Source organism: Struthio camelus, chromosome 2 (assembly GCF_040807025.1).
Source record: "Struthio camelus isolate bStrCam1 chromosome 2, bStrCam1.hap1, whole genome shotgun sequence".
Taxonomy (NCBI): Eukaryota; Metazoa; Chordata; class Aves; order Struthioniformes; family Struthionidae; genus Struthio; species Struthio camelus.
In genome coordinates this window covers 77615304-77637799 of record NC_090943.1, presented here as the reverse complement: position 1 = coordinate 77637799, position 22496 = coordinate 77615304, and the positions used below count along the sequence as shown (strand labels likewise).

Genomic DNA, 22496 nt, shown 5'->3' with positions numbered 1-22496 from the left:
GTGCAGCGCCTTGCCCCTAAGTCGTCTCCTGAGTGACTGGCCTCAGGCTGTGATCCTCCCCACAACTTCCTACACCTACCCAACATGAGGCTCCCGAGTGAACAGTCTGTCAGAATCCAGTACTCTGACCAGGTTCTTTTAGATATTCCACATGCAGAGGTTGTAGTGTTTAATATCAAATTTTACTTCTTTGTGGATATTCAATGTTACATTGGATTTTTGATTTAGCAGAGTTATACAGTAATATAATGAAATCACAATACAAGCAAAAGTTACACTTAGCAAAATACAGCAATTGCAATATACAGTTCAATCACAATACCAATGTGATTCCCATTACTGGTCTCTATAATATGCTCACCGTCACAATGCTGGGCATCCCTAGTCACTGAAAAGCAATACGTGCATTGAAGCCCACTTCGAGCCCGTTGCTCTCTTTGAAATTCCTCTGTTAGTTGTCCAGGTTTTATACTCTATGGTGGGCTGAGCCACGTATACACTTCTGCTCGTGCTGGAATGGCTAATCTCAGGGAGACCTTCACACTTTTGATGAAATCAGGGAGAAACATTTACATCGGTTGAGCCACTCAACTGGGGCATAATTAGTTGATCCACTCAACTGACATAGCTGTTTATCTAGAACAAAGACCACCCTCTGGTCCCCTTTGTGTTGAGATAACATCAGCTCTTGGTGCATACTCTGGTCAGTCACACCCTACACTCATCCCTGAGCTTCATGGGCACCTTGCCCTAGCCCATCTCCTCTGAGCCTTCCTCCATTGTAGGGGTTTATTGGTCGGTCACACGGCCCCAGAGTGCTGCCCAGGCCCCAGGGCCAGTCAGAGGCAGCTGGGACCCCTCCTGCCCTCAAGCTCTCCCAGGCTCTGGGACCCTTCAGGGCAGCCAGAGACCTTACCCCACTCAAGCATGGCTGGCCCTGGGAGGTCCAGAGAGGCAGCTCGGGGCCTTCCCTTCCCCCACAAGGGTGCCCAGCCTCTCTTCCCTTCCCCAGCTCCCTGCCCTGACTCTGCCTCCCCTGAAGTAGCCCACTGACATCCCACAGTAATTAAATCCCACCACAGCAAGTCCCTGCTGACCCCAGACCTCTGTAAGGTGTGAGGACGCACGGGCCTCTGGGGCTCCATTTCAGCTGGAGCTGGGCCTTCAGGCCCAGCCTGAGCCGCGCTGCAGGTGTCCCTGCCTCCAGCCATGCCACAGCCCAGCCCTTGGCCCTGCCTCACCCTGCGGAGCTGCCTGGCAACCGCGGGGCTGCGTCCCACCCTGCTCATCACCTGCACCCTGAGCTGTGCTTTTACTTGCCGGTTTGACTCGGCCCTGCCTTGTTACTACGGGCCTGCCCGGCTGCCTAGCGGCCCCCAGCTGCATTTGGCAGGCCTGTCCTGCTCTCCTCTCTTGTGGGCAGCGGACGGGGCCCTGGCCAGTGATCTGCCACTGCCACTGCCCCTGCTCTGCCAGCCATGTCCTGTCACCGCGCTCGGCCCCCCCCCCAGCCCGCAGGGAGCAGCTCGGGCTAGCAGCGAGCACCCCGCACTGAGCTCGAACCGGCCCCTGGGCCCACGGCAGAGGGTGGTGGGGAGACCCCAGGGGAGGCCGGTCAGGGCCAGGGAGGCCTAAGAGAGCCCTCAGGGCCCTGATAACGAGCATTGCTACGTCAGGCGTTTTGGAGAACGAAGGTAGCAGAACTTCAGATCTGCTGCAGATGAAAACGTAAGGACTGAGGACCCTTTTCTCAGTGGTAGGCACCGGTTCATGGCTCTTCATATCTGTGTTCTTCTGACCTCCTTCTCCTGAGGTGGATGCATGATATTTTCTTCTAACGCATCCAAACCACAGAAGAAAAGTAAGCAAAGTATTCAGTTTTGATACTGGCTTCTGCTGCTCCTTCTAATCTGTTGGCCGAAGAGCAACACACTAATTTGGGCTGATGGACTTCAGAGATGAGGAAAAAATTCAGAATATATATGCTGTTTTTTAATTGTATTTTATTACTAGGTGACTTCAACAGAATTCTGAACTTAGCTGTCACTATCAAAATTAGTGATGTTGAGGTGACTGGAGATATAACAAGATTTTAAAGTGCATAGATCAATAATTTTATCAAATGTTCAATTAAGAGGGAGGGTCTCTATGTAAGGAAAATATATCCTGTGCGAGTTCTTTTTTTCCCAAAATATTTTAATTTTATCTACCACCCCTGTATCCTCTGGAATAGAAAGTTTTCAGTTCTTTTTCTTTTGATCCTTAAATTCTTTTTCAAGATTAAGTGACACCTAGACTCGCCTCTTTCTTCCTATCAAGGAACAAACCTCTCTGTTGTTGCTGGAAAGTGTCAACATCCAGAAGCTTTATTGAACATGCTGTAATTCTGAATTTAGAGCTAGCTGTTAGTTGCAGCTTTTCCCCTCGCAGCTTTATCAACACAATACAATACACACCATGATGACTTATGATTGCTGAGGGCTAATTAAAAGGCACTGGTATGTCTAGTGACAGTTAGACACTAGACTGTGTTCTCTTTTTCCCATCAACATATCCTTTTTTTCCAATAGGTAGGAATATGGCAATGATACATAGACATCATATCCCTGATTGTTAGAAATGAGTTTACATTTTACTTATTTCTCAGCAAAGGATTTCTCAGTAAAAAGCGCATCATTTGCAAAATAGCAAGTAATGCATTACATTTACTACATTTACTATGGAGAATAGCTGCAGAGCTATTTATTCTGCTGATCTGAGTCGTATTACAACTAAATAAATACAATAGGGCTGGGTCCTAATTTTTTAAACAATGAACAATACATTAGGGTCTTGCTTTCCTATTCTTCTATCATTAACACTGTATCTGTCAAATTCTCTGTGTTTAACAGGACCTGATAATTCCACATAGCATTAGTTATGCATCTTTGGAGACGGGCCAGGACAGATTCTAATGAAATAAGCCAACCACGCAATGAAGGATTTAGGAAGTAGTGCTATGCTGCCTACAACGACATTTTATTACTGATTAAATGATCTCTGAATCTAACTGTTCCGCGGTGTTCTGCAACCTTCCTGTAGCTAGATTCAAAAATTTTACAAGAATAAGAACAATGGGATTCTCAGAGGGTCTAATCTTTTGAAAATGAAGTCAAGTTGTTCAGAATCAGAAGCTGATTAGCTAGCTCATTGCAAATTATGTTAAGGCATATACATTTTGAAAATTAGTTTATTCCTTCAGTAATACAAAAAATGCATCACACACATGCTTCATTGTTTCTGCTGATACTTTTAATAGGTTTCTAAGCAGAGTTTTAGGTTAGGGTCTCACTTATGTGAAGGACTATCCTGTATGCTTCACTTCTCTTATATCCCTGAACCACAATGGCAGCAACAGTATTTCCTCCCTTTGTCCATAATTCTACACCTCCTGTATGCTCAGATCAAGCAGCATCCCTTCTCAAAAGAGAAGGATGCCACAGTCAGAGCCTTTTCTGTAAAAATAACCCAGAATGTGCCATTGTTCTACATAGCCTACAGCATGCTGACGTCTGTCCTTCTTGCAAAGCTTCTCTTTCAGATGGGATGGGCTCCAGCATGGCAGTAGATCAGGGATGGTAAATTTTCTTGAGTTATTAATGTAATTTAATGTAATTTATGCATAATAATTTATGTACATTCTTTTTTGATGGAATTGATTTAGAAGGCAATTCACTTGGATGGAATCTTGAAATGTATGCCTTAAAAGGACTTCAAACAAGCACCAAGAGCTACTGGATAGGAATGCTTTCAAGAATTACAGTCCTATAAATCAATTGTTAGAAAAGAAGTAGAGGAAAACATAGGATCTGGGCATCACTAAATAAATTAACCAATTAAATCAAATTTATCCAATCAATTTAAAAAACTATCTTACCATCATATGAACTAACCCATCACTGTGCTTAGGTAGTACTAGAGTATTTTCATCAGCATAGATCTCAAGTACAATAACATATACTTTACTCCAGTGGAAATACAGTCCATGGTACTAGTGTTACATTTCAATCTACCGAAGATTCCTTTGGGAAGCAAGAGGTCTGTCCTCCCAAGTGTCTCTTTAAGACCAGAAGCTGCGTTGAAAGGCCTTTCTCCACTGAGGCTGGAGAAAATGTTTGGAGATTCTTGCAGATTAAATGGCATAGGACTTTGTACGACATATTCTTTGCTTTCTGATGACTCTTTCATTACAGTTTAATATTACACTGGCCTGGGGATGCAATGACAGTATTTGAGTTTTGGCGTCCCTGACTGATTTGCAAATCTTGAAGCCAATGAAATGCAGGGAAGATAGCATTATTTGAAACACTCAGGAGGAATTTTGTTGTATTCATTCCGTACACCACTTCCTAACCATAACTACAACTTTCTTTCTGGGACTTCTTGTCATATTTATGGTTCTTACCAGGAGTGAATATGCTTTGTATTTAACAGTTATGATGAACGGTTTTTATGTGTCACAGCAAAACTTGGTATTTTAAATTTATGGTTGCTTTGCTTTGAATTTGAATCATGAAATATTCATTGCATTTTGACAACAAAAAGTTCTTCTAACAAATCATTCACTCAATTCATTCTATATACAAATTTGATGTAAGTCTAGAATACAAATTCCATGTAGAAATAGGAGCATTACCACCACAGGGAACTAGTTACCAAACCTTTGGAATCTGAGCATTTGAAGAATAATGCAATTTTCATGATCTTTCCCTCATAAGCTAGGGTGGAGCTGTAAATTCTTTGTTTGGGAAACATTTCTCAGACTCTATAAGTTAACAGTATTTTTGTAAGCAAAAGATCAAAACTCCTTGTTCTGCACCACTGGTTGTATCCATGAAAAGTTGTTATGAGGTCTCACAACAAGTTTTAGCTGTCAGTATTTTGGCATGTTAATTAGCTCCAGACCTATTTAAAATATGTACTTTTTCTTACCTGGACACCTCTAATTTAACTCTTCTGCAGATAGCTTTTCATAGCAAAATGAATCACCATAGAATATAGCCTTACATGAAAATATGGAATAAAATCCACACACAGTTTACACAGTTCTTTACCAACCCCTGAAAATACAGAAGGGCAAGGTTGTGTATCATTCCACTTAGCTTAGTCTTCAGCAGTACTGATCATGAGAAGACTTTTTCCATATCTAGCCAGCCAGGGTTGGTATGGATGAGGTGTAGAGAGAATATTACGCCTCCCTATTTCAGATTTTCATCACTAGCAGTGGAAATGCTAGACATGAACAAATAAACAAAAAAGAATCATCAATATTTCCAACAATCTGCCACCACCTTACTTTAACCATTGATCTCAGTGATTGGAGAAGAAATGCAGAAAGCCTACAATAAGTCTGTCACATTTTAACCACCACACTTCTGGTGTGATTAAACATAATGATAATTAAAACCACAGTGACAGATCATACATATTCTTTTTGGTAGGACTGATTTAGAAAGATCAAACTCTGAAACATCAATCAAGTTTCTTCCCCAGAATCTAGCATGGATCAGCAACTGATCTATCAGTTGCTTCCTTGAAGGGAGATGAGTCGCCTACAGAATTTAAGATACATCTTCTACAATAAACATAACTCCTAGTTCCCTGCTCAGAAAGAGGACTAGAGTTTTGTATGAATTACAATTTCTATATTTCATTAATTAAGTTTCATTCATTATTTAAATCTTCTATATTTTAACACACAGTGAAAGAGAAAATCAACTGTTTCAATCCAAAATGAACCCAAATTTCATTTTCTTACCAAAACAAACAGAAAAGGTTTAGTTTTGTGGGTTTTCATTTTAGGTTCTAGCAATTTTCCAATTAGCAATTAGGCAAATACTGCAATGAAACTACTTTTCATGAAAAATCTCAGTTTGGAATAAAGGGTCAGAATCAAACCAATCTGCTTCCACATTTTTAAGACTTGTAGCTGATACGATTCAGAAATACTCATAGCATAAGTTGTTCCAGTCATCTTAAATCTGTATTTTTGTATTCCATATTACCATCTCTAATCATGACTTTTGAAAATATGCTAGTGAAAAAATTCTTCTTTTTCTTTTCTTCTTACCATGATGTGTAAAATGTAGCCTGAAGTGCATTTTTCTTTGCTTTTAATTAGATGTTCTGCCTTTTTAAAATTACTCTTAGTCTGCAAAGTTTTCAGAACAGGGCTCTGTCTTTCCTCCAAAATTCTTACCTTTCTGACTATTCTGTGGGTATGTAATGAATGTAAAAAAAGAAAATTTACAAAAGTAAAATAGAATTCATTCATTTAATTTCTGTGCTGGAAATGGTAGCAAGGATTGGTGAAGTTTTAAAGTCTGAATCAGGATTTCAACACTTTAATGTGACTGTGCGAAAGTAGGGTATGAGTTTGGTAGATTTGCTGAGAAGAAGACAGACCTTAACAAATATCCTTTTGAGCAAATCCTGAAAAGGTCAACATTAGTACTGGATCCAGGCAAAGCAGTGTTTCCAGCCATGAGATACCAGGAGGAAAGAGAATGGAGAACTACCATGGTAGACTCCAAAGCCCAAGGAAGTGCTGAGAAAAATAAATATAAGTTTGTTAATTCAACGAGTAAAATAAGGGGGAGAGGTTAACAACTAATAAAATAAGGGAGAAAGGTTACATAAAAGAAATTAAATTAATGCTGAAGCATAAACTGAGAGATAAAATTGGAAACTCCATCATTAGACAATAGAGTATGCAAGAACACTATCCTTAATCTCTGTCATTTCTTCAGTATAAACAGATCTGCTCATTGCTAGCATTATTGCTGAAAACAGATCTCATCAGATTCTACATGGAGGATACATTTCTTCATTTGGAAATAAAAGTATTACTACCATTCTACCTCTTTGTCCAGGAAACCTACATATAAGTCCAGACTGAAAACAGTCAAAGACACAGTTTCTTATTAAGTAGTCAACAACCTGAAGGCATTGCTTTCTCTAAAGCCTTAAATAAAAAATAAGTAAATAGGGAAAGGGGTCCAGAAGGCAGGATCTAATGTAATTTAAAACTGGAATTACATCAGCAGTTTCAAACAGATGGCAGAATGTGGAGATAAATGTGTTAGCTCCTTTAGCTGATTTGGTCTCTCCATTGTTTGCATCATTAAAAATAGGAATAGTTTACAATTTAAAAATATACTAGGTATTATACAACTGGAAAATGGACATGCACTTATTGAGGGGAAGGAGGTAGGATTAAATTAATTTGCCATACTTTAATGTACAGTATCTGGGATGCTTGAGGCAAGTCTGCAAATACGTTTCCTAGGAAATGTGATGAACAAAAATATAATGACCTTGAAATTATACCCCCAAATGTCCCAAGTATTTAGCAACCTGGCTCAGAAGTGGTAATTACATAAAAATACAAAAGATCCTTAATTGCTTCAGTTATAGTGTATCCTGGCAGGTCAGTAACTGTATACAGCTGCAAAAAATGGTACGTGATTAATAGGGAGTTGCTTATGATAGCACTAACTAGCTAGTGTATAGTGCAAAACACTCATTTCTTTTCCAATTAAAGGAAAAAAAGTCTGTTTTTGATTAGGCTCTTCTGAAGGTCTAAGTCTGTAGCAGCAAAATACTCTCACATTATGAAATGTCTTAGTAAAGGACTACACAGCATATATTCATGAAAAACAGGAAGGTTTAAATAAAATACTGGGGTGAAAATCCTATATATATCAAAACAAAACACTTCAGACCATTCTGGTTACCCTAGTTTGTTAGCTGTAAAACAGAAGGGTAAACCAGTTCAAATAATACTGCAGTGATACAGGTGCATGTCCAGAGCTGGAACTAGGCACAAACTTCTGTGATTTGTTAAACTGCAATTAAACATTCTTTTCATGTAGCTCTAAACCCATTTCAGCAAAGTTTGAAGTAGGAAGCATTTAAAATCACATAAGAGAACTTGCAAGCCTTCAGCATAGTTTTGCAGTCCCAAGAGATCTGGGAAAAATCCTGAACTGTATGCAGAGCTCTCCTGATTTGTGAGATCCCTGTTGTGGTTCACCCATCAGCAGGGATCAATTTGGGAAAAATGTGCAGTGGTGATCTTTGGAGCACTGCCTGAAAATCATGCCCTGCAGATGAATTGCTAGAATGGACTCTGCTCAGATCAAAGTGTGCACATACTGAAAATATTACTTGGTTCGCGCTGTTTCCAGAACTTGACTATCCTCTGGCACACTTGCAGTGTGTCAAAGGGATCTTCTGAGCTCTGGGTATGACTCCACCGCGGTTTCAGGGGGGAAGGAAGCAGGAAGTGGTGGGTGGAGAGCAAATGATAATTTTTTTCAAGTGCTAAAGGGGCTAAAATCCAGAAAACTTGGGTTTCCTTCTCTTTTTATCTCTGAGGAAAGGCATGAAACAACACTGACAAATCAGTCTTCATCACTGGCTGTAACATGCAACACTTTATGGAGGTGCGTGGAACAGCTAACTTAGGACCTGGTTAAGGATTTTCCCAGATCTCTCCAATTAGAATTTGATTCACATTTCTGAGGTTTATTTCACCACAGCAGCCACACAGTGATTTTTTTTTTTTAACATAGCAAAAGCTGAGATTCTAGAAAATGAAGTAAGACCTTCAAATAAACACTAGTATGACAAATGGGCTTTTAAAACCTTAATCCAAATCCTGGTCACCACAGCCTTACTATCACTTAAGATACAAAAGTTAAAAGCTCTTCTTGTAATTTATGGTGTGCTTATGTCTATACATTCATACACATAGAATTTAAATCCTAGTCAGTTTCTAGTTTTCCGATAGAGTAATAGACAGATTTAAAGCCTTTAATACTTTCGTATTATCCATTGGCAGAGGAGTATTCTTAAAGGCAACACAGAACTATTTTGCATTATGATTTGACCATGTAATTACCATTATCCTGCTTGTTGAGTGCAAACAGGATCAGAGATGACAGGATTAGATCAAGCACTGGAAAATCAGGTCTGGGGAGAGATTTTCAGAAATCAGCAGACCTGAATCCTACTTTGCTTATCACCCGGACTATTGAACAGTGATAGGGAAGAGCTAGGAGGCAGAGAATTAATGCAACTTTGGGAGCTCCTGGGAAAAATCCTGAATGGTTCCTACCAGTGAATTCCTCCTGAAGTCCCCTTGGAGCAATCTCTGGCAACCCACCTCCACTGTCCTTAAAAAGGCACAGAATTCACCCAGCTCTGTGATCACTCAGCTCTGCTACAGTCCCACTCTGGCCCCACACCTCTCTCCTGCCCAAGTCTTCTTGGGCCTTAGAGAAGATTTAGTGCAGACTAAGCTCCACAGTGCAATTCTGGCCTGGTCCTCTGTAATCCCCATCTTCTGCATCCACACAAGGATCAGCCAAAATCTCACTCAAAGAAAGGAGAATTTCATACAGTGCAGGTAAAAGTCACACTGAAGGGTCTAATTTCCTTAAGGGATCTAATTTCACATTGTTCATTTTCTATATGGACAATGATTTTCAAGTGATGTCTTTCCTATATCCATTCCTACTACAGAGCGCCTCTCGCCCAATCAAAAATACAATTTTCATTTTTTGGAATTGAAATGTAGAACAGAGAGGGTATCCCCCCAAGAGAAATCTCTGCACAGAACAATATTCCTGCAAGGCAGGTCAAATGTTCACTGACACATCTTGACAATGCCCCTTTTCTTTACATTGACTCTGTTTGATTAAACTGATTGAAATGCATTCCATATTTGTGCTTTGTCAGTCTATATTTTGGGCTTCATAAACAGAATGATACTAGATTGACTTACCCAGATACTTCATATAGCTTGTCATGTTGAATTAACTAATGTTGCTTGTACAGTGTGAGAATATGGAGATTCATCTTTTCATTTCTGTATTTGCTTTATAATCAAATAAGGGAAAGATAAAATGTTACACAGATATTTACTAGATATGTTAAATGTCTTCATTTCTTTAAAAACATACAAGGAAAATATTATGGCATTTTTTAACACACATTATATAACATTAATTGCATGAAAACAGAAATACTACAGCAGTAACTAACAGTAATAATGAATAAACGTAGCTATATTTTTTTCTTTTTTTTCCCTTTTATCTAAAAGAAATGGAGGACTAGCTAATTACCTGCAGAAACTGATCATATATGTAATTAACCTTTAAAAATCTGAGCATGGAAAATTTAACAAAATCCCCAAAGATCTGCAAAGTCTTAGGAAGAGTTTATGTCCTAAAGAGTCTTGAAATATTCATAGTGAAGTCTGTAGAAGTTTATTAGTTAACTTCATTTAAAACACAGCAGTGGTTCCCCCATCTCACTTCCAGATATGATAAGTTTTTGGGCTTTTGGATTTTTTAAACTATATCCCAATTGCTTAATGCTCAACACTACTCTTTAATAATATTGAAGTCCATTTTAATGCAAATTCATTTGTACTAAAGTAAAACAAGCAAACAATGCTAAGTACTGTAAAACAGGAAAAATGGAAATTAACTGTAAGAATGCAATGAGGAGAAATGATGTGAATGCACTGTATTTTTTAGGTGAGACAAAGCATAATCAAATATTATTGTCATTCAAACAGATGTAAGCTGGTCAATACCCTCTTCTGTCCAGAAACTATCTTTATTTGGTTTCGTCAAAAGCTCCTTCCCCCTTTTGTTCCGTCTTAAAATAAGAAAAAACTTTTTCACTGTGAGGGTGACCAAGCACTGGAACAGGTTGCCCAGAGAGGTTGTGGAGTCTCCATCCTTGGAGATGGACACAGTCCTGGGCTGCCTGCTGTAGCTGACCCTGCTTGAGCAGGAAGTAAGAACCATCTCCAGAGGCCCCTTCCAACCCCAATTATTCTGTGATTCTATGGTTCCTTAATCATGAGATGCATGAAACAGTTTTGAAGTCATTTTTGTACTGGATCACTGTATTTAGTACTATATATTGCTTCATTTCAGCAGCAATGGAGTCAGAAGTCCAGACGGAAATTATAGAATCTCCTATTGCCAAAAGTTTATCCACTGCATTTATAGCTTGCATATAATAAAAATATAGAATCACAGAATCGTTTAGGTTGGATGGGACCTCTGGAGATCATCTAGTCCAACCTCCCTGTTCAAGCAGGGTCACCTAGAGCATATTGCCCAGGATCACATCCAGACGGGTTTTGAATATCTCCAGCGAAGGAGACTCCACTACCTCTCTGGGCAACCTGTTCCAATGCTCTGTCACCCTCACAGTGAAGAAGTTTTTTCTCAGGTTCAGGTGGAACTTCCTGTGGTTCAGTTTCTGCCCATTGCCTCTTGTCCTGTTGCTGGGCACTACAGAGAAGAGGCTGGCCTCATCCTCTTGACACTCCCCCTTCAGATACTTGTACACGTTGATGAGATCCCCTCTCAATCTTCTCTTCTCCAGGCTGAACAGGCCCAGCTCTTGCAGTCTTTCTTCCTAGGAGAGGTGCTCCAGCCCTCTAATCATCTTGGTAGCCCTCCGCTGGACTCTCTCCAGGAGTGCCATGTCTCTCTTGTCCTGGGGAGCCCAGAACTGGACACAGTACTCCAGGTGAGGCCTCCCCAGGGCTGAGGAGAGGGGCAGGATCACCTCCCTCGACCTGCTGGCAACACTCTGCCTAATGCACCCCAGGAGACCATTGGTCTTCTTGGCCACAAGGGCACACTGCTGGCTCATGTTTAACTTGTTGTCCACCAGCACTCCCAGGTCCTTCTCGGCAGAGCTACTTTCCAGCAGGTCAGCCCCCAGCCTGTACTGGTGCATGGGATTATTCCTGCCTAGGTGCAGGACCTTGCACTTGCCTTTGTTGAACTTCAGGAGGTTCCTCTCTGCCCACCTCTCCAGCCTGTTCAGGTCCCTTGGAATGGCAGCACAGTCTTCTGGTGTGTTCGCCTCTCCTCCCAGTTTAGTATCATCAGCAAACTTGCTGAGGGTGCACTCTGTCCCTTCCTCCAGGTCATTGATGAATATATTGAACAAGACTGGACCCAGGACTGACCCCTGGGGGACACCACCAGCCACAGGCCTCCAACTTGACTCTGCGCCATTCACCACAACCCTCTGAGCTCGGCCATCCAGCCAGTTCTCAAGCCAACTCACCGTCCACTCATCTAGCCCACCCTTCCTGAGCTTACCTAGGAGGATGTGATGGGAGACAGTGTCAAAAGCCTTGCTGAAGTCCAGAAAGACAACATCCACTGCTCTGCCCTCATCTACCCAGCCAGTCGTTCTGTCATAGAAGGCTATCAGGTTGGTCAAGCATGATTTCCCTTTGGTGAATCCATGCTGACTCCTCCTGATCACCTGCTTGTCCTCCAGATGCTTAGTGAGGACCTCCAGGAGGAGCTGTTCCATCACCTTTCCCGGGATGGAGGGGAGGCTGACAGGCCTGTAGTTTCCTGGCTCCTCCTGCTTGCCCTTTTTGAAGACTGGAGTGACATTGGCTTTCTTCCAGTCCTCAGGCACCTCTCCTGATCTCCAGGACCTTTCCAAGATGATGGAGAGCGGCCTAGCGATAACATCCGCCAGCTCCCTCAGCACTCGTGGCTGCATCCCACCGGGGCCCATGGATTTATGGATGTCAAGTTTGGACAAAAGATCTCTAACCTGATCCTCCTCAACCAAGGGAGAGTCTTCCTTTCTCCAGCCTTCCTCTCTTGCCTCCAAGGTCTGGAATTCCTGAGGACTGGCCTTAGCAGTGAAGACGGAAGCAAAGGCAGCATTCAATAACTCTGCCTTCTCTGTATCCTTTGTCACCAGGGCACCCGCCCCATTCAGCAGCGGGCCCACGTTTTCCCTTGTCTTCCTTTTGCTCTGGATGTATTTGAAGAAGGCCTTCTTGTTGTCCTTGACATCCCTTGCCAGATTGAATTCCAAACGGGCCTCAGCCTTCCTTGTCGCATCCCTGCACACTCTGACAACGTCCCTGTAGTCCTCCCAAGTGGCCTGTCCCCTTTGCCACATTCTGTACACTTCCTTCTTCTGCTGGAGTTTGGCCAGGAGTTCCTTGCTCATCCATGCAGGTCTCCTGCCCGCTTCGCTGGATTTCTTCCTCAGAGGGATGCACTGCTCTTGAGCCTGGAGGAAGTGACGCTTGAATATTAACCAGCTTTCTTGGACCCCTCTTCCTTCCAGGGCCCTACCCCAGGAGATTCCCCTAAGTAGGTCCCTCAAGAGGCCAAAGTCAGCTCTCCTGAAGTCCAGCGTTGCAATCCTACTCATTGCCCTGCTCCCTCCTCGTAGGATCCTGAACTCCACCATCTCATGGTCACTGCAGCCAAGGCTGCCCCCAACCTTCACCTCTCCAACTAGACCTTCTTTGTTCGTTAGTACAAGGTCTAGCATTGCACCTTTCCTCGTCGGCGTCTCCACCACCTGAGTCAAGAAATTATCATCAGTGCTTTGCAGGAACCTCTTTGACTGTTTGTGCCTAGCTGTGCTGTCTTCCCAACAGATGTCAGGGTGGTTGAAGTCTCCCATGAGAACCAGGGCCTGTGATCATGAGGCTACTTCCAGCTGTCTGTAGAAGGCCTCATCGATGACTTCCTCCTGGTCAGGTGGCCTGTAGTAGACCCCCACAACAGTGTCACCCATGTTACCCTGCCCTTTAATCCTTACCCATAGGCTCTCAACTTGCTCTTCATCCACCCCGAGGCAGAGCTCCATACATTCTAGTTGCTCCCTCACATAAAGAGCAACTCCACCACCTCGCCTTCCTGGCCTGTCTTTCCTAAAAAGCACATAGCCATCCATGACTGCATCCCAGTCATGTGAACTATCCCACCATGTCTCTGTCACTGCAATGAGATCATGGCCCTGCGACCGCACACAGATCTCTAACTCTTCCTGCTTATTCCCCATGCTGCGTGCATTGGTGTACAGGTATTTCAGAGAGCCAGTCAAGCATGCAAGCTTCCCAGAAGAGGTGCAAGAGGATCCTCCATAGCCATGTCCCATGCTGTCTCCCCTGGTTGTATGCACCCGCTGGAGGCATCCTGACTTGAGCGGTGCTTTGGTGACTCCCCTGCCACTATACCACTCCCCTTCCCCCATCTTGCCTAGTTTAAAGCCCTCCTTACCAGGCTGGCCAATCTGTTGGCAAAGACATGCGTGCCCCACTTGGTAAGGTGGATCCCATCACTCCCCATCAGCTGTTGATCTTCAAACAGGGTCCCATGGTCATAGAAACCAAAGCCCTGTTGCCAACACCAGCGGCGCAGCCAGCTGTTAACTTGGAAAACTCGTCTACTCCTCCTCCTGTCCTTCCCCCTCACAGGCAAGATTGAGGAGAAAAAGACCTGGGCTCCCAGACCCTTGACCACCATTCCCAGAGCTCTGAAGTCCTGTTTGATGGTTTCCAATTTGCCTTTTGTGTCATTAGCACCCACATGGAAGATCAGCAGAGGATAGTAGTCCGACGCGTGGACAAGCCTTGGCAGTCTTTCCACGACATCTCTTATTCGAGCCCCTGGCAGGCAGCAAACCTCTCTGGACAAGAGATCAGGTCGGCAGTTAGGTGCCTCTGTCCCCTGCAGCAGGGAGTCACCCACAACAATCACTCGCCGTTTCTTCCGGGGGTTCCTGCACGGCACAGGGTCTGCCAGGCCAGTTGCCTCCCTTGGAGCCATGCCCAGCTCCTCCTCGGCTTGGAGGGCGCTAAACTTGTTCTTCAAGGGTAAGTCTTGAGGAGGAGCAAGAGCCTTTCTCCTTCTACGAGAGGTCACCAGCTTCCAGCCCTCTTCAACAGCGTTATGATGCACCTTTACACACGGTGCTGAGCCCTCCGACAACTCCGCTGCAGTGGGGGCAGGGGACTCCCGGAGCTGAACAGTCTCCGAGAACGCCCTGTCAATCTCCCGCTCATCCTCTCGGATGCTACGCAGCCTACTAACCTCCTCCTGTAACTCCTTTATCTGGTGACGCAACTGGTCAACCACAGCACACCTCACACAGGAGAGCTGACTGTCAGCCCAGGCCCCACGGAGAGGCCCCAGGCACTCCCCGCAGCCTCACACCTGCAGAGCTGCATCTGCTGTCCGAGGGCCTGTCTGGGTTGAGGCCTCAGACACAGCCGATGCAGCACCTCCCGCAGCCACTGGGGAACGTGCTCTGCGGCGTGTCATGACCATGCCCCGGGGAAGGACACACCACTGTGCAAAACGTGCAAAATGGAGAGGTGCCTTCTTTGCCTTCTGGCACCCTTCTGCGCAAACTGCTGCGCAAACTGCTGCGTCTGTTGGCTGCCTCTGTTGGCTGCGCTCTGGGAGCTGCGCTCTAGGCCTGGCTCTTATATAGGCCTCTGCCTAGCAGTGACTCACAAGGGTGCTTGACCCACCCAATCAGGAGCCACCTGAAAGGAAAGCCCCAACTCCCTCTGACCAGGGCAGCCCAGAGAATATATATATTGTATATATGTATGTTAATACATCTGAGTGCCTGAGGAAATGCATACTTATGCTGGTGCATTAAATTCTCTCTCTCAACTCTGTGGGTCAGTTCTCTTCTCTTCTTTGCTCTTTTTGTGATACAGAGGCTACGAAAACAAGCCATGTTCCTGCTACTGATAACTGACTAAATTTTCTGCTTCTGTGGGAAAATATTTTCCTGGAGGAAACTTGGAGGCTGCAGCACCATATTGGTAGGAAGGAGGACAGTAGGTGTACCAACCATCAGCTGAAAGGGTAAAGGGAAGATTTGTATTTGCATCTAGTACTCTGAAAAAGGACACAAAACATGGAGGGATTTTTCTGAACACACCCACTGAGCTTAGGCACCGTGATATTTCCTTTATAAATGCTAGGCTGATGTGTCCTAGGAATGGATGGTCCACATGTGAGGAGTCACTCTCACACCTAGAGCACAAATCAACCAAAGGATTTTATCATACACCAGTGGATTCTACACACATATTTTAAGTTAAGCAGCAGAGAAGTTACAGTGGTCCAGAGATGTGAATTCAAGGTTCTTCCTAGCCTTGTACCAAAGTTGCTTCCAACTGATTCAGTCCTATATGGGTATCTGGCCATTTGAAGTGGAGGAAGGAGTCAGCCTGGAGTGCCATCAGCTATAGACAGTCATGCCATAATCATGCTAGCTTGCTGGGCCATCTAGGTTTGAGCGTACCTTTTTTACCTTTGCAGACCTCAAGCCCATACCTGCTTCCTTATGATTTGGGTATCAGCCATTTTTACTTCCAAAATATAATGAATACGACTGTGCTTTCAATGCATCTTTTCTCTTCTGGCTTTTTAATGGATTAAACTAAAGAATAACTCTTTCTTTCCATTATATGCATTTTCTTAGGAATGTAAAATATAGAGATAACTACAATCTCGCTTTCATTTGTGCTAATGTCAAAAGTCCTGAGGAAAGGAAGGAAGGAGGGAAGGAAGGAGAAAAGAAAGGCAGGGAGGAAGGGAGGAAAGGAGGAATGATTGTAAAAGAAGGAAGAGTCAAAGGAGATGGGCGTAGGTAATAGACTGTAGAAGAAACTAACTTCACCTCAAAAAATACATTTGCTCTGGTCCATAACTAGTATTTTCAGTTTTATGTTTTTCAGTTATTTGAAATATTTTTCCATCCTGTAGCTGGGTCTTTGAGCTCTCTTGATTCCCAGCATATTTGGGCCAAAAGCTGAAACTGCATAATTCCTGGTGGAGATGGAATACAGTTTTTGTAACACACCCACTATTGGCTTACATACTTCAGGTAACAGGAGGTAAGCTCTTGTCTAGGTATAGTTTCCAGGGGTTAAACAACCACACCAAAAAGCAGGCACATCATTTCTAGCTGGGTTTTATTTACATTTACTTTCTATAAATTTAATTTCTGCCACTTTCTTCAGTGTACAGGATGTCTCTTTTATGCCATAAGTGAGTCTTCTTTTAAGCTCCTTTTATAGAGATTAAATAACATACAGCAGCACTCGCATTTACAGAGGTTTTACAGACTTGTATCTCTTTTCTGAATTCTTTCCTAATGCCAAACTTTTTGGTGTGTGGAGACTGCATAGGATTTTAGTGGCAGTTTCATCAAGAAAGTCCCATCTTCTTATTGCTACTTGTAAGCACTGCTCTTTACAGAGAGCTTTATAATGCTTTACATTGTTGTAGATAACTAGTTAACCCTTGCTCCTATTATTATTTTCCAACCTGTATCTGCCAAATGGACTAACACTGCACTCACATTTTCGTCCAGATGAATGCACTGGAATTACACAAGACAGCTCCTAATCCCTGTTATCAGTGTCCCTTGGTGATGTAGATTACCCATTAACAGTATTAGGACAAGAATAGATCAGCATTGATGCGTATCTGTGCAGCAGTTGGGTAGCTGTTGCTGCACTCAGAAACAATCTAAAAAATGGTCTCTTATAGGACCATTTATGCCTATCTATTCTTCTTTTTCTGATGACTACTAAGTAGCACTCAAACAGTTCGCACTTAATTTCTTGTGTGAACAAAGGTAATGTTCACAAACAGAATAATTTCTTATTTGCTGAATTTTTTTCATTCATTATTTAATATTTTCCTCATTTAAAAGTTTTATCCTGGCTTAAATTATTTGTAAAACAGTCACATAGAAAGGCAGGCTACAAATGATTCTCCAACAGGCAAAGCAAACGTTTCATGAGCAGCTCTGTGTGTTCAGATGAACTACTCATCAGAGAACAACCTATAGCAAACAAACAGTTCAATACGAGTGTTATTCATTTATAGGTTGCAGGTGAGTGTTCTCAAAGAATAAAAAATAAGTGAATTTTGTGCAAATGAATAACTGCACCAACCCACCTATCTTCAGTACAGCCTAAGTTAGTTTAGACCAACCCCAATTCAGCTGGAATGACAGTACTTAATGGAATATATTTCATGCTGAATAATTTACTCAAGCAAAACTGTCTTCTGCTTTAATTGGCCAAGGTGTATGCTACACAGAAACAATGCAGCAATGGTGAAATCTCCAGAAAAGATTTGGAGATCTGAGGATGTACACAAGTCACACGGTAAAAGCAGGATAGCCATAAAGTCATTCCTGCAGTCAAAATACTGCCTCGTTTATATGGTACATTTTTACATTACCTAAAGCACAAAAGAGAAAATTCTAGGTTAAAACTCTGCATGTATAGTCTGCCTGCCCCCAAGGTATGAAAGGTACTATTTGGGTTTTGACATTCCACTGCCTATTATAGTGAAGTATAAGAAACAAGAAGTATTAAAATTGTATATGCTGATAACTGGAGGCACCAGAAGATGTAATTCATAGGCAACAAAACCATGGAGGAGTATGTAAGATGAACATGAGGGAGTCACGTGGGAGCGTCCCTCCTTTTTAGTCCCATCAAGATTTCATTTACCCCTCCCTCACCATTAATACAAACGCCACCAGGAACTCTTGTGGTGTGTGTAGTCTCTTCCTGTTCAGAGCAGAAGAGTCCCAGCAGTGAAATGCTACCTATTTTGCTCCTTTTCAGTTAAAGCGATGCAGCGCCTACACTCCTGCTTCACAGCTCAGCCAAGCCATGGCAGACCCCGCACATCACTAATAACTATTAAAAGGAACAGGCAAATGTGTTGACCTTGTTCTCTTTAACATTCCTTTTTGAAACCTCTTTTGTTTTGCCCCTCGAAAGAGAGCAAGGAGTGTGTGCAAACACTTGTTCTCCACATCAAGCCTGACTGAACAATTTCTCTGCTATTCTGAGCTTCTGGTGAACTGAAAATTACCAGCTGTACTGAATTGTAACAAACAGAGTGTGTGTGTGTGTGTGTGTGTGTGTGTGTGTGTTTGTACGCATGTGCATGTGCGCTCTGGGGAAAAGAGAACAAAGAGATGGACTATCATACCTGATAAAATCAAACTCATTTTCACATTTATGATCTAATCTAGCATTTTAATTGAGTGAAATGCAAATGCAGCATTAGCTTTGTACTATGAATATTTCTTGGAGCCCTATATAAGCATATATGGAGCGTATGCAGAACAAGGAATTCTCTAATGCATTTCCTGGCTGAGACATAGTCTTCATTGCAGAAAGTGTATCTGAAGAAAAAAAAACGTCACGTGGCGCCCTTACACGTCAAAGTAAAGCACAGTACCTATAAAACACATGTGGCAACAGCTCAGCTGCCTAAATCCTTGCCAAAAATTGACTTCAATGGCTGTCTACAAAGGCAGCCGGATTACCGTCAGCCAACTCCTACCATGTGTGCCTTGTACGGTAGTTGCTTTTAAAGGACATCAGATTTGCCAAATTTCCTCCATCTTTCAGCCAGAATTCTCTTGATCATTCATGAAACGTAGTCACATCTAGCAGGAAGGAAATACACAGCCATCAGAGCAGAGCACACCTAAGAAGAGAAAGTAAAGAATGTTTTTAGCCCCTGAATGGGAGCAATTTTTGTTGGCATGATGTAACTGCCCAGACTGGAATGGATAATTACATCTTGCAACAACACTTTTAACAACTTTCTGTGTATTACACCTATCTGGACACCTGGGAGCCAACTACTATTTCCGGGTGCACAGGTAGTTAACTAAAATCTGTACCTGAGTTTCTCAAAGGACATTTCTAAACACAGTGTGAAAACTGCCCCTTTTCTGAACACCACTGTCCAGATTGTGTTCTAGGCAGAGAACTGGGCAAGCATTACAGACTTCAAAAGTCAAAGACCTGATCGTAATTTGATCATAAATCATGATGAGATCGCTACTGCATGTGAACAGAAAAACTCTATGCCGTAAGTGCAGAGAGCCCACTGCATCCACGACAGGACAGGCGTATTGTGCACGCACAGCTGCACTGCAGTAAGTGTGTTGGGAGACAAGAAGCCACCTACTTTTAGATCTGCAACTGGAAGGCCTTCATTTTGCCTAAGAGAGCTGACAGGTATATAAACTGAGAGTAGACTCAAAGATGTAGGAGACAGCATGAGAGCTGGCCTGCTCCAGAGTACACTGTAGTGGACTTTCCGGATGCAGTTCTTGTATCTGTTGTACAAATTCAGAATCTAAGGAAGATGGGCTAGAAGGAGGTCACTGATGAATCAAAAAATGAGGCAAAATATGATTTTCCCCACTGCCACTGCCATTTGTTTTGCTTCAAGGACTTGCCAAGATCTGAGCTTCAATAGAGATTTCTATGCAACATCTGTGCGTCTGGGATTACCCCTGTTCAGACAGTATGCAGGGACTGTGCTCTCTTTGGCAAGATGAACAAGAAGCAATGGAAGCCATTTTTCTGGGCAGAATACTTTAAGTGAGACAAACTGAAAGGATATAAGGGGAGAAAAAAAGGTGTAAAGAGAGCAGAAAGAAAAAGAAAGTGACTGGGAAGAGAAAAGAAGGATCAGAGTGGAGTAATAGGTAACAATCTGAAAAACAAGGAAAGGCAGGCAAAAGCAGCCCATGTACCTGGCAGCCATAAAACATTATGATTTTTGCACATCAAACTGATATAAAGGATCCGATAGATGTTCGTAACTGAATTTACCAGTGAGGGAAAAGGAAGAAGACAGACCAAGCTCCAGAGAGCTGGGCTGAGGCTGGATGCAAGCTCATTTCACAGTAAAACTCTCACCACAGGAAAAACTGGGTGCCAGTGTCTGAGGGGAATGCTAGCAACAGTGCTGTCAGTGACGGCACTATAGTTACTGACCATCTGGGAGGTGGGGGGAGAGGGGGCGGCGGGCTGGGGGGCGCGCAAAGAGCTTCAGCTGAACGCTTGCAAGTGAAAAGAGAATGGTCGGCAGAGAACTTCCCCTTTCTCCCTTTGTCGTCCACGGTGATTTATGAACCTCTCTGCTGCTCTGTCTTGGTCTTTTAAGTGAAAGAATCCAGTTAGCTTTTTCATAATGGCAGAAGTAATTAAAAAGGTGATCAACTTTGGAGGAACATAAAGCACACACAAAAAGTCTGTCTCTTTAATGATATCCCCTACATACTTTACTGGCAGGGATTCTGCTAATCTAATACCTGTTAATTTTCTTTCTAATTAGGGCTATAGCCCACCAGAGGCTGTTTTGTACTTAATTTGTTGGGGTTTTATTATATGGCTCAACAGTCAGCCAGCCACTATATGCATCATGTGATCCTGGTTAAGATCTTTCAGGCATTACTGCACACCAAGGCCCTTGGAGAGAACGTGCCACTACAATTTGTGAGTCACCCGTTCTTGCTCTGCCTAGGTCTTGTCATGTGTGTGCTTGTCAGGATTCATCTCCATCTCCATTACCCCTGGGGCAGAAGTCATAGTTTGTTTCTGCTCACTTGTCTGATTTTTAGCAGATCATATTCCCATCTTCAGTACCTTAAGCAAGTGCCATCTTTTGAGAATTTAAGGTGGAATTCTAAGTGCTGATCAAATGCAACTCAAAAACATCTTCTAATTGACAAGAAATATCCTCAGTTCAATCATCTTTCGAAGCTGAGGAAGACTGCTATATAAAGGAAAAGAATTAGATTAAAAGCATTCTTTAGAGTTACTGAAAAGAAAACTAATTTTCATAACTGTTTTTCTCGTCTTTCTTTTTTATGTATTTACTTTCAAGACTTTAAAATGAAAATGATGGCTGAGACTGATGTTTATTTGTCTGAAACAGTTCTGAGATCTTTATTAATTCTATTTTTGCCAGAAAAGTTTGTAACCGAATTATGCACTAGTTAAACATTTAGCTGAGAAATTAAAAAGAGAAAAATCAGCCAATAGATCACAGATCAGCAGATCAGTGGTGCTTTAGTGACCTGAACTCTCTGCCAATAAAAGAATATTACATTAAGCCCCTGTATACCAGCTCAGGGGACTGACAAATTTTTGTTTTGCCTCTAGGATCTCAGCTTTCAGGTAAACAAAGGTATTAGTACAGCATTGGCTCCAAATTGATAGCTAGAAGTTCACCAATAGCTGTTAAAAAGTAAACCTCCTCCTCCAGCCCTGTGGATACCAGGAAGGATGCCCTCTAAAAGTTGTTCAGTCACACACCGAGAATGATGAGAGCACTTGCTGAGTTGTGTCATCCTGAAACCACGCAGGAATTCCAGAGATCCGTTGTGCTGCCTATCCAAGTCCACAAAGGCCTTAATTCTGTTGCCAGCAATTCTCATGACTTCTCCATTGCAATTCTTACAGAAACAGGATAATGGGAACTCTTGCCTACTTCTGCAGTGGAAATAAACATCAGGAAAGTCCTGCCCTCTACACTGCTATCTATCTGCTAGGATTTTATTGAAAGAAAGGGAGAGTATGATGTTCAGATAATGGTTGTTGAAAATCTTCAAAATAATCTTCAAAAATTCATTCTTATAAATAAAAATAAATTAAAATTCATTCTTATAAAATAAATTAAAATTCATTCTTATAAATAAATTCATTCTTATATCTAAATAAACTAATGGCCCATCTAGCCATACATCTGATAGCTTTCAGTGTGTCAGTGAATGATTGGACTCCAGCT

General features: G+C 42.5%; 1 long non-coding RNA gene across 2 annotated transcripts in view; it reads right to left on the bottom strand.

Moving 5' to 3' along the window:
• Positions 1-6416: 6416 nt before the first annotated feature.
• The window catches only part of LOC104145107 (uncharacterized), a 28761-nt gene continuing 12681 nt past the window's right edge, over positions 6417-22496 (bottom strand). For both annotated transcript variants that reach the window (XR_011138943.1, XR_011138944.1), the window contains exons 3-5: positions 19248-19394; positions 9830-9922; positions 6417-6586 (exon numbers count right to left, since the gene is read on the bottom strand). This is a non-coding gene — a long non-coding RNA (uncharacterized lncRNA). The remainder of the gene's footprint in view (positions 6587-9829; positions 9923-19247; positions 19395-22496) is intronic.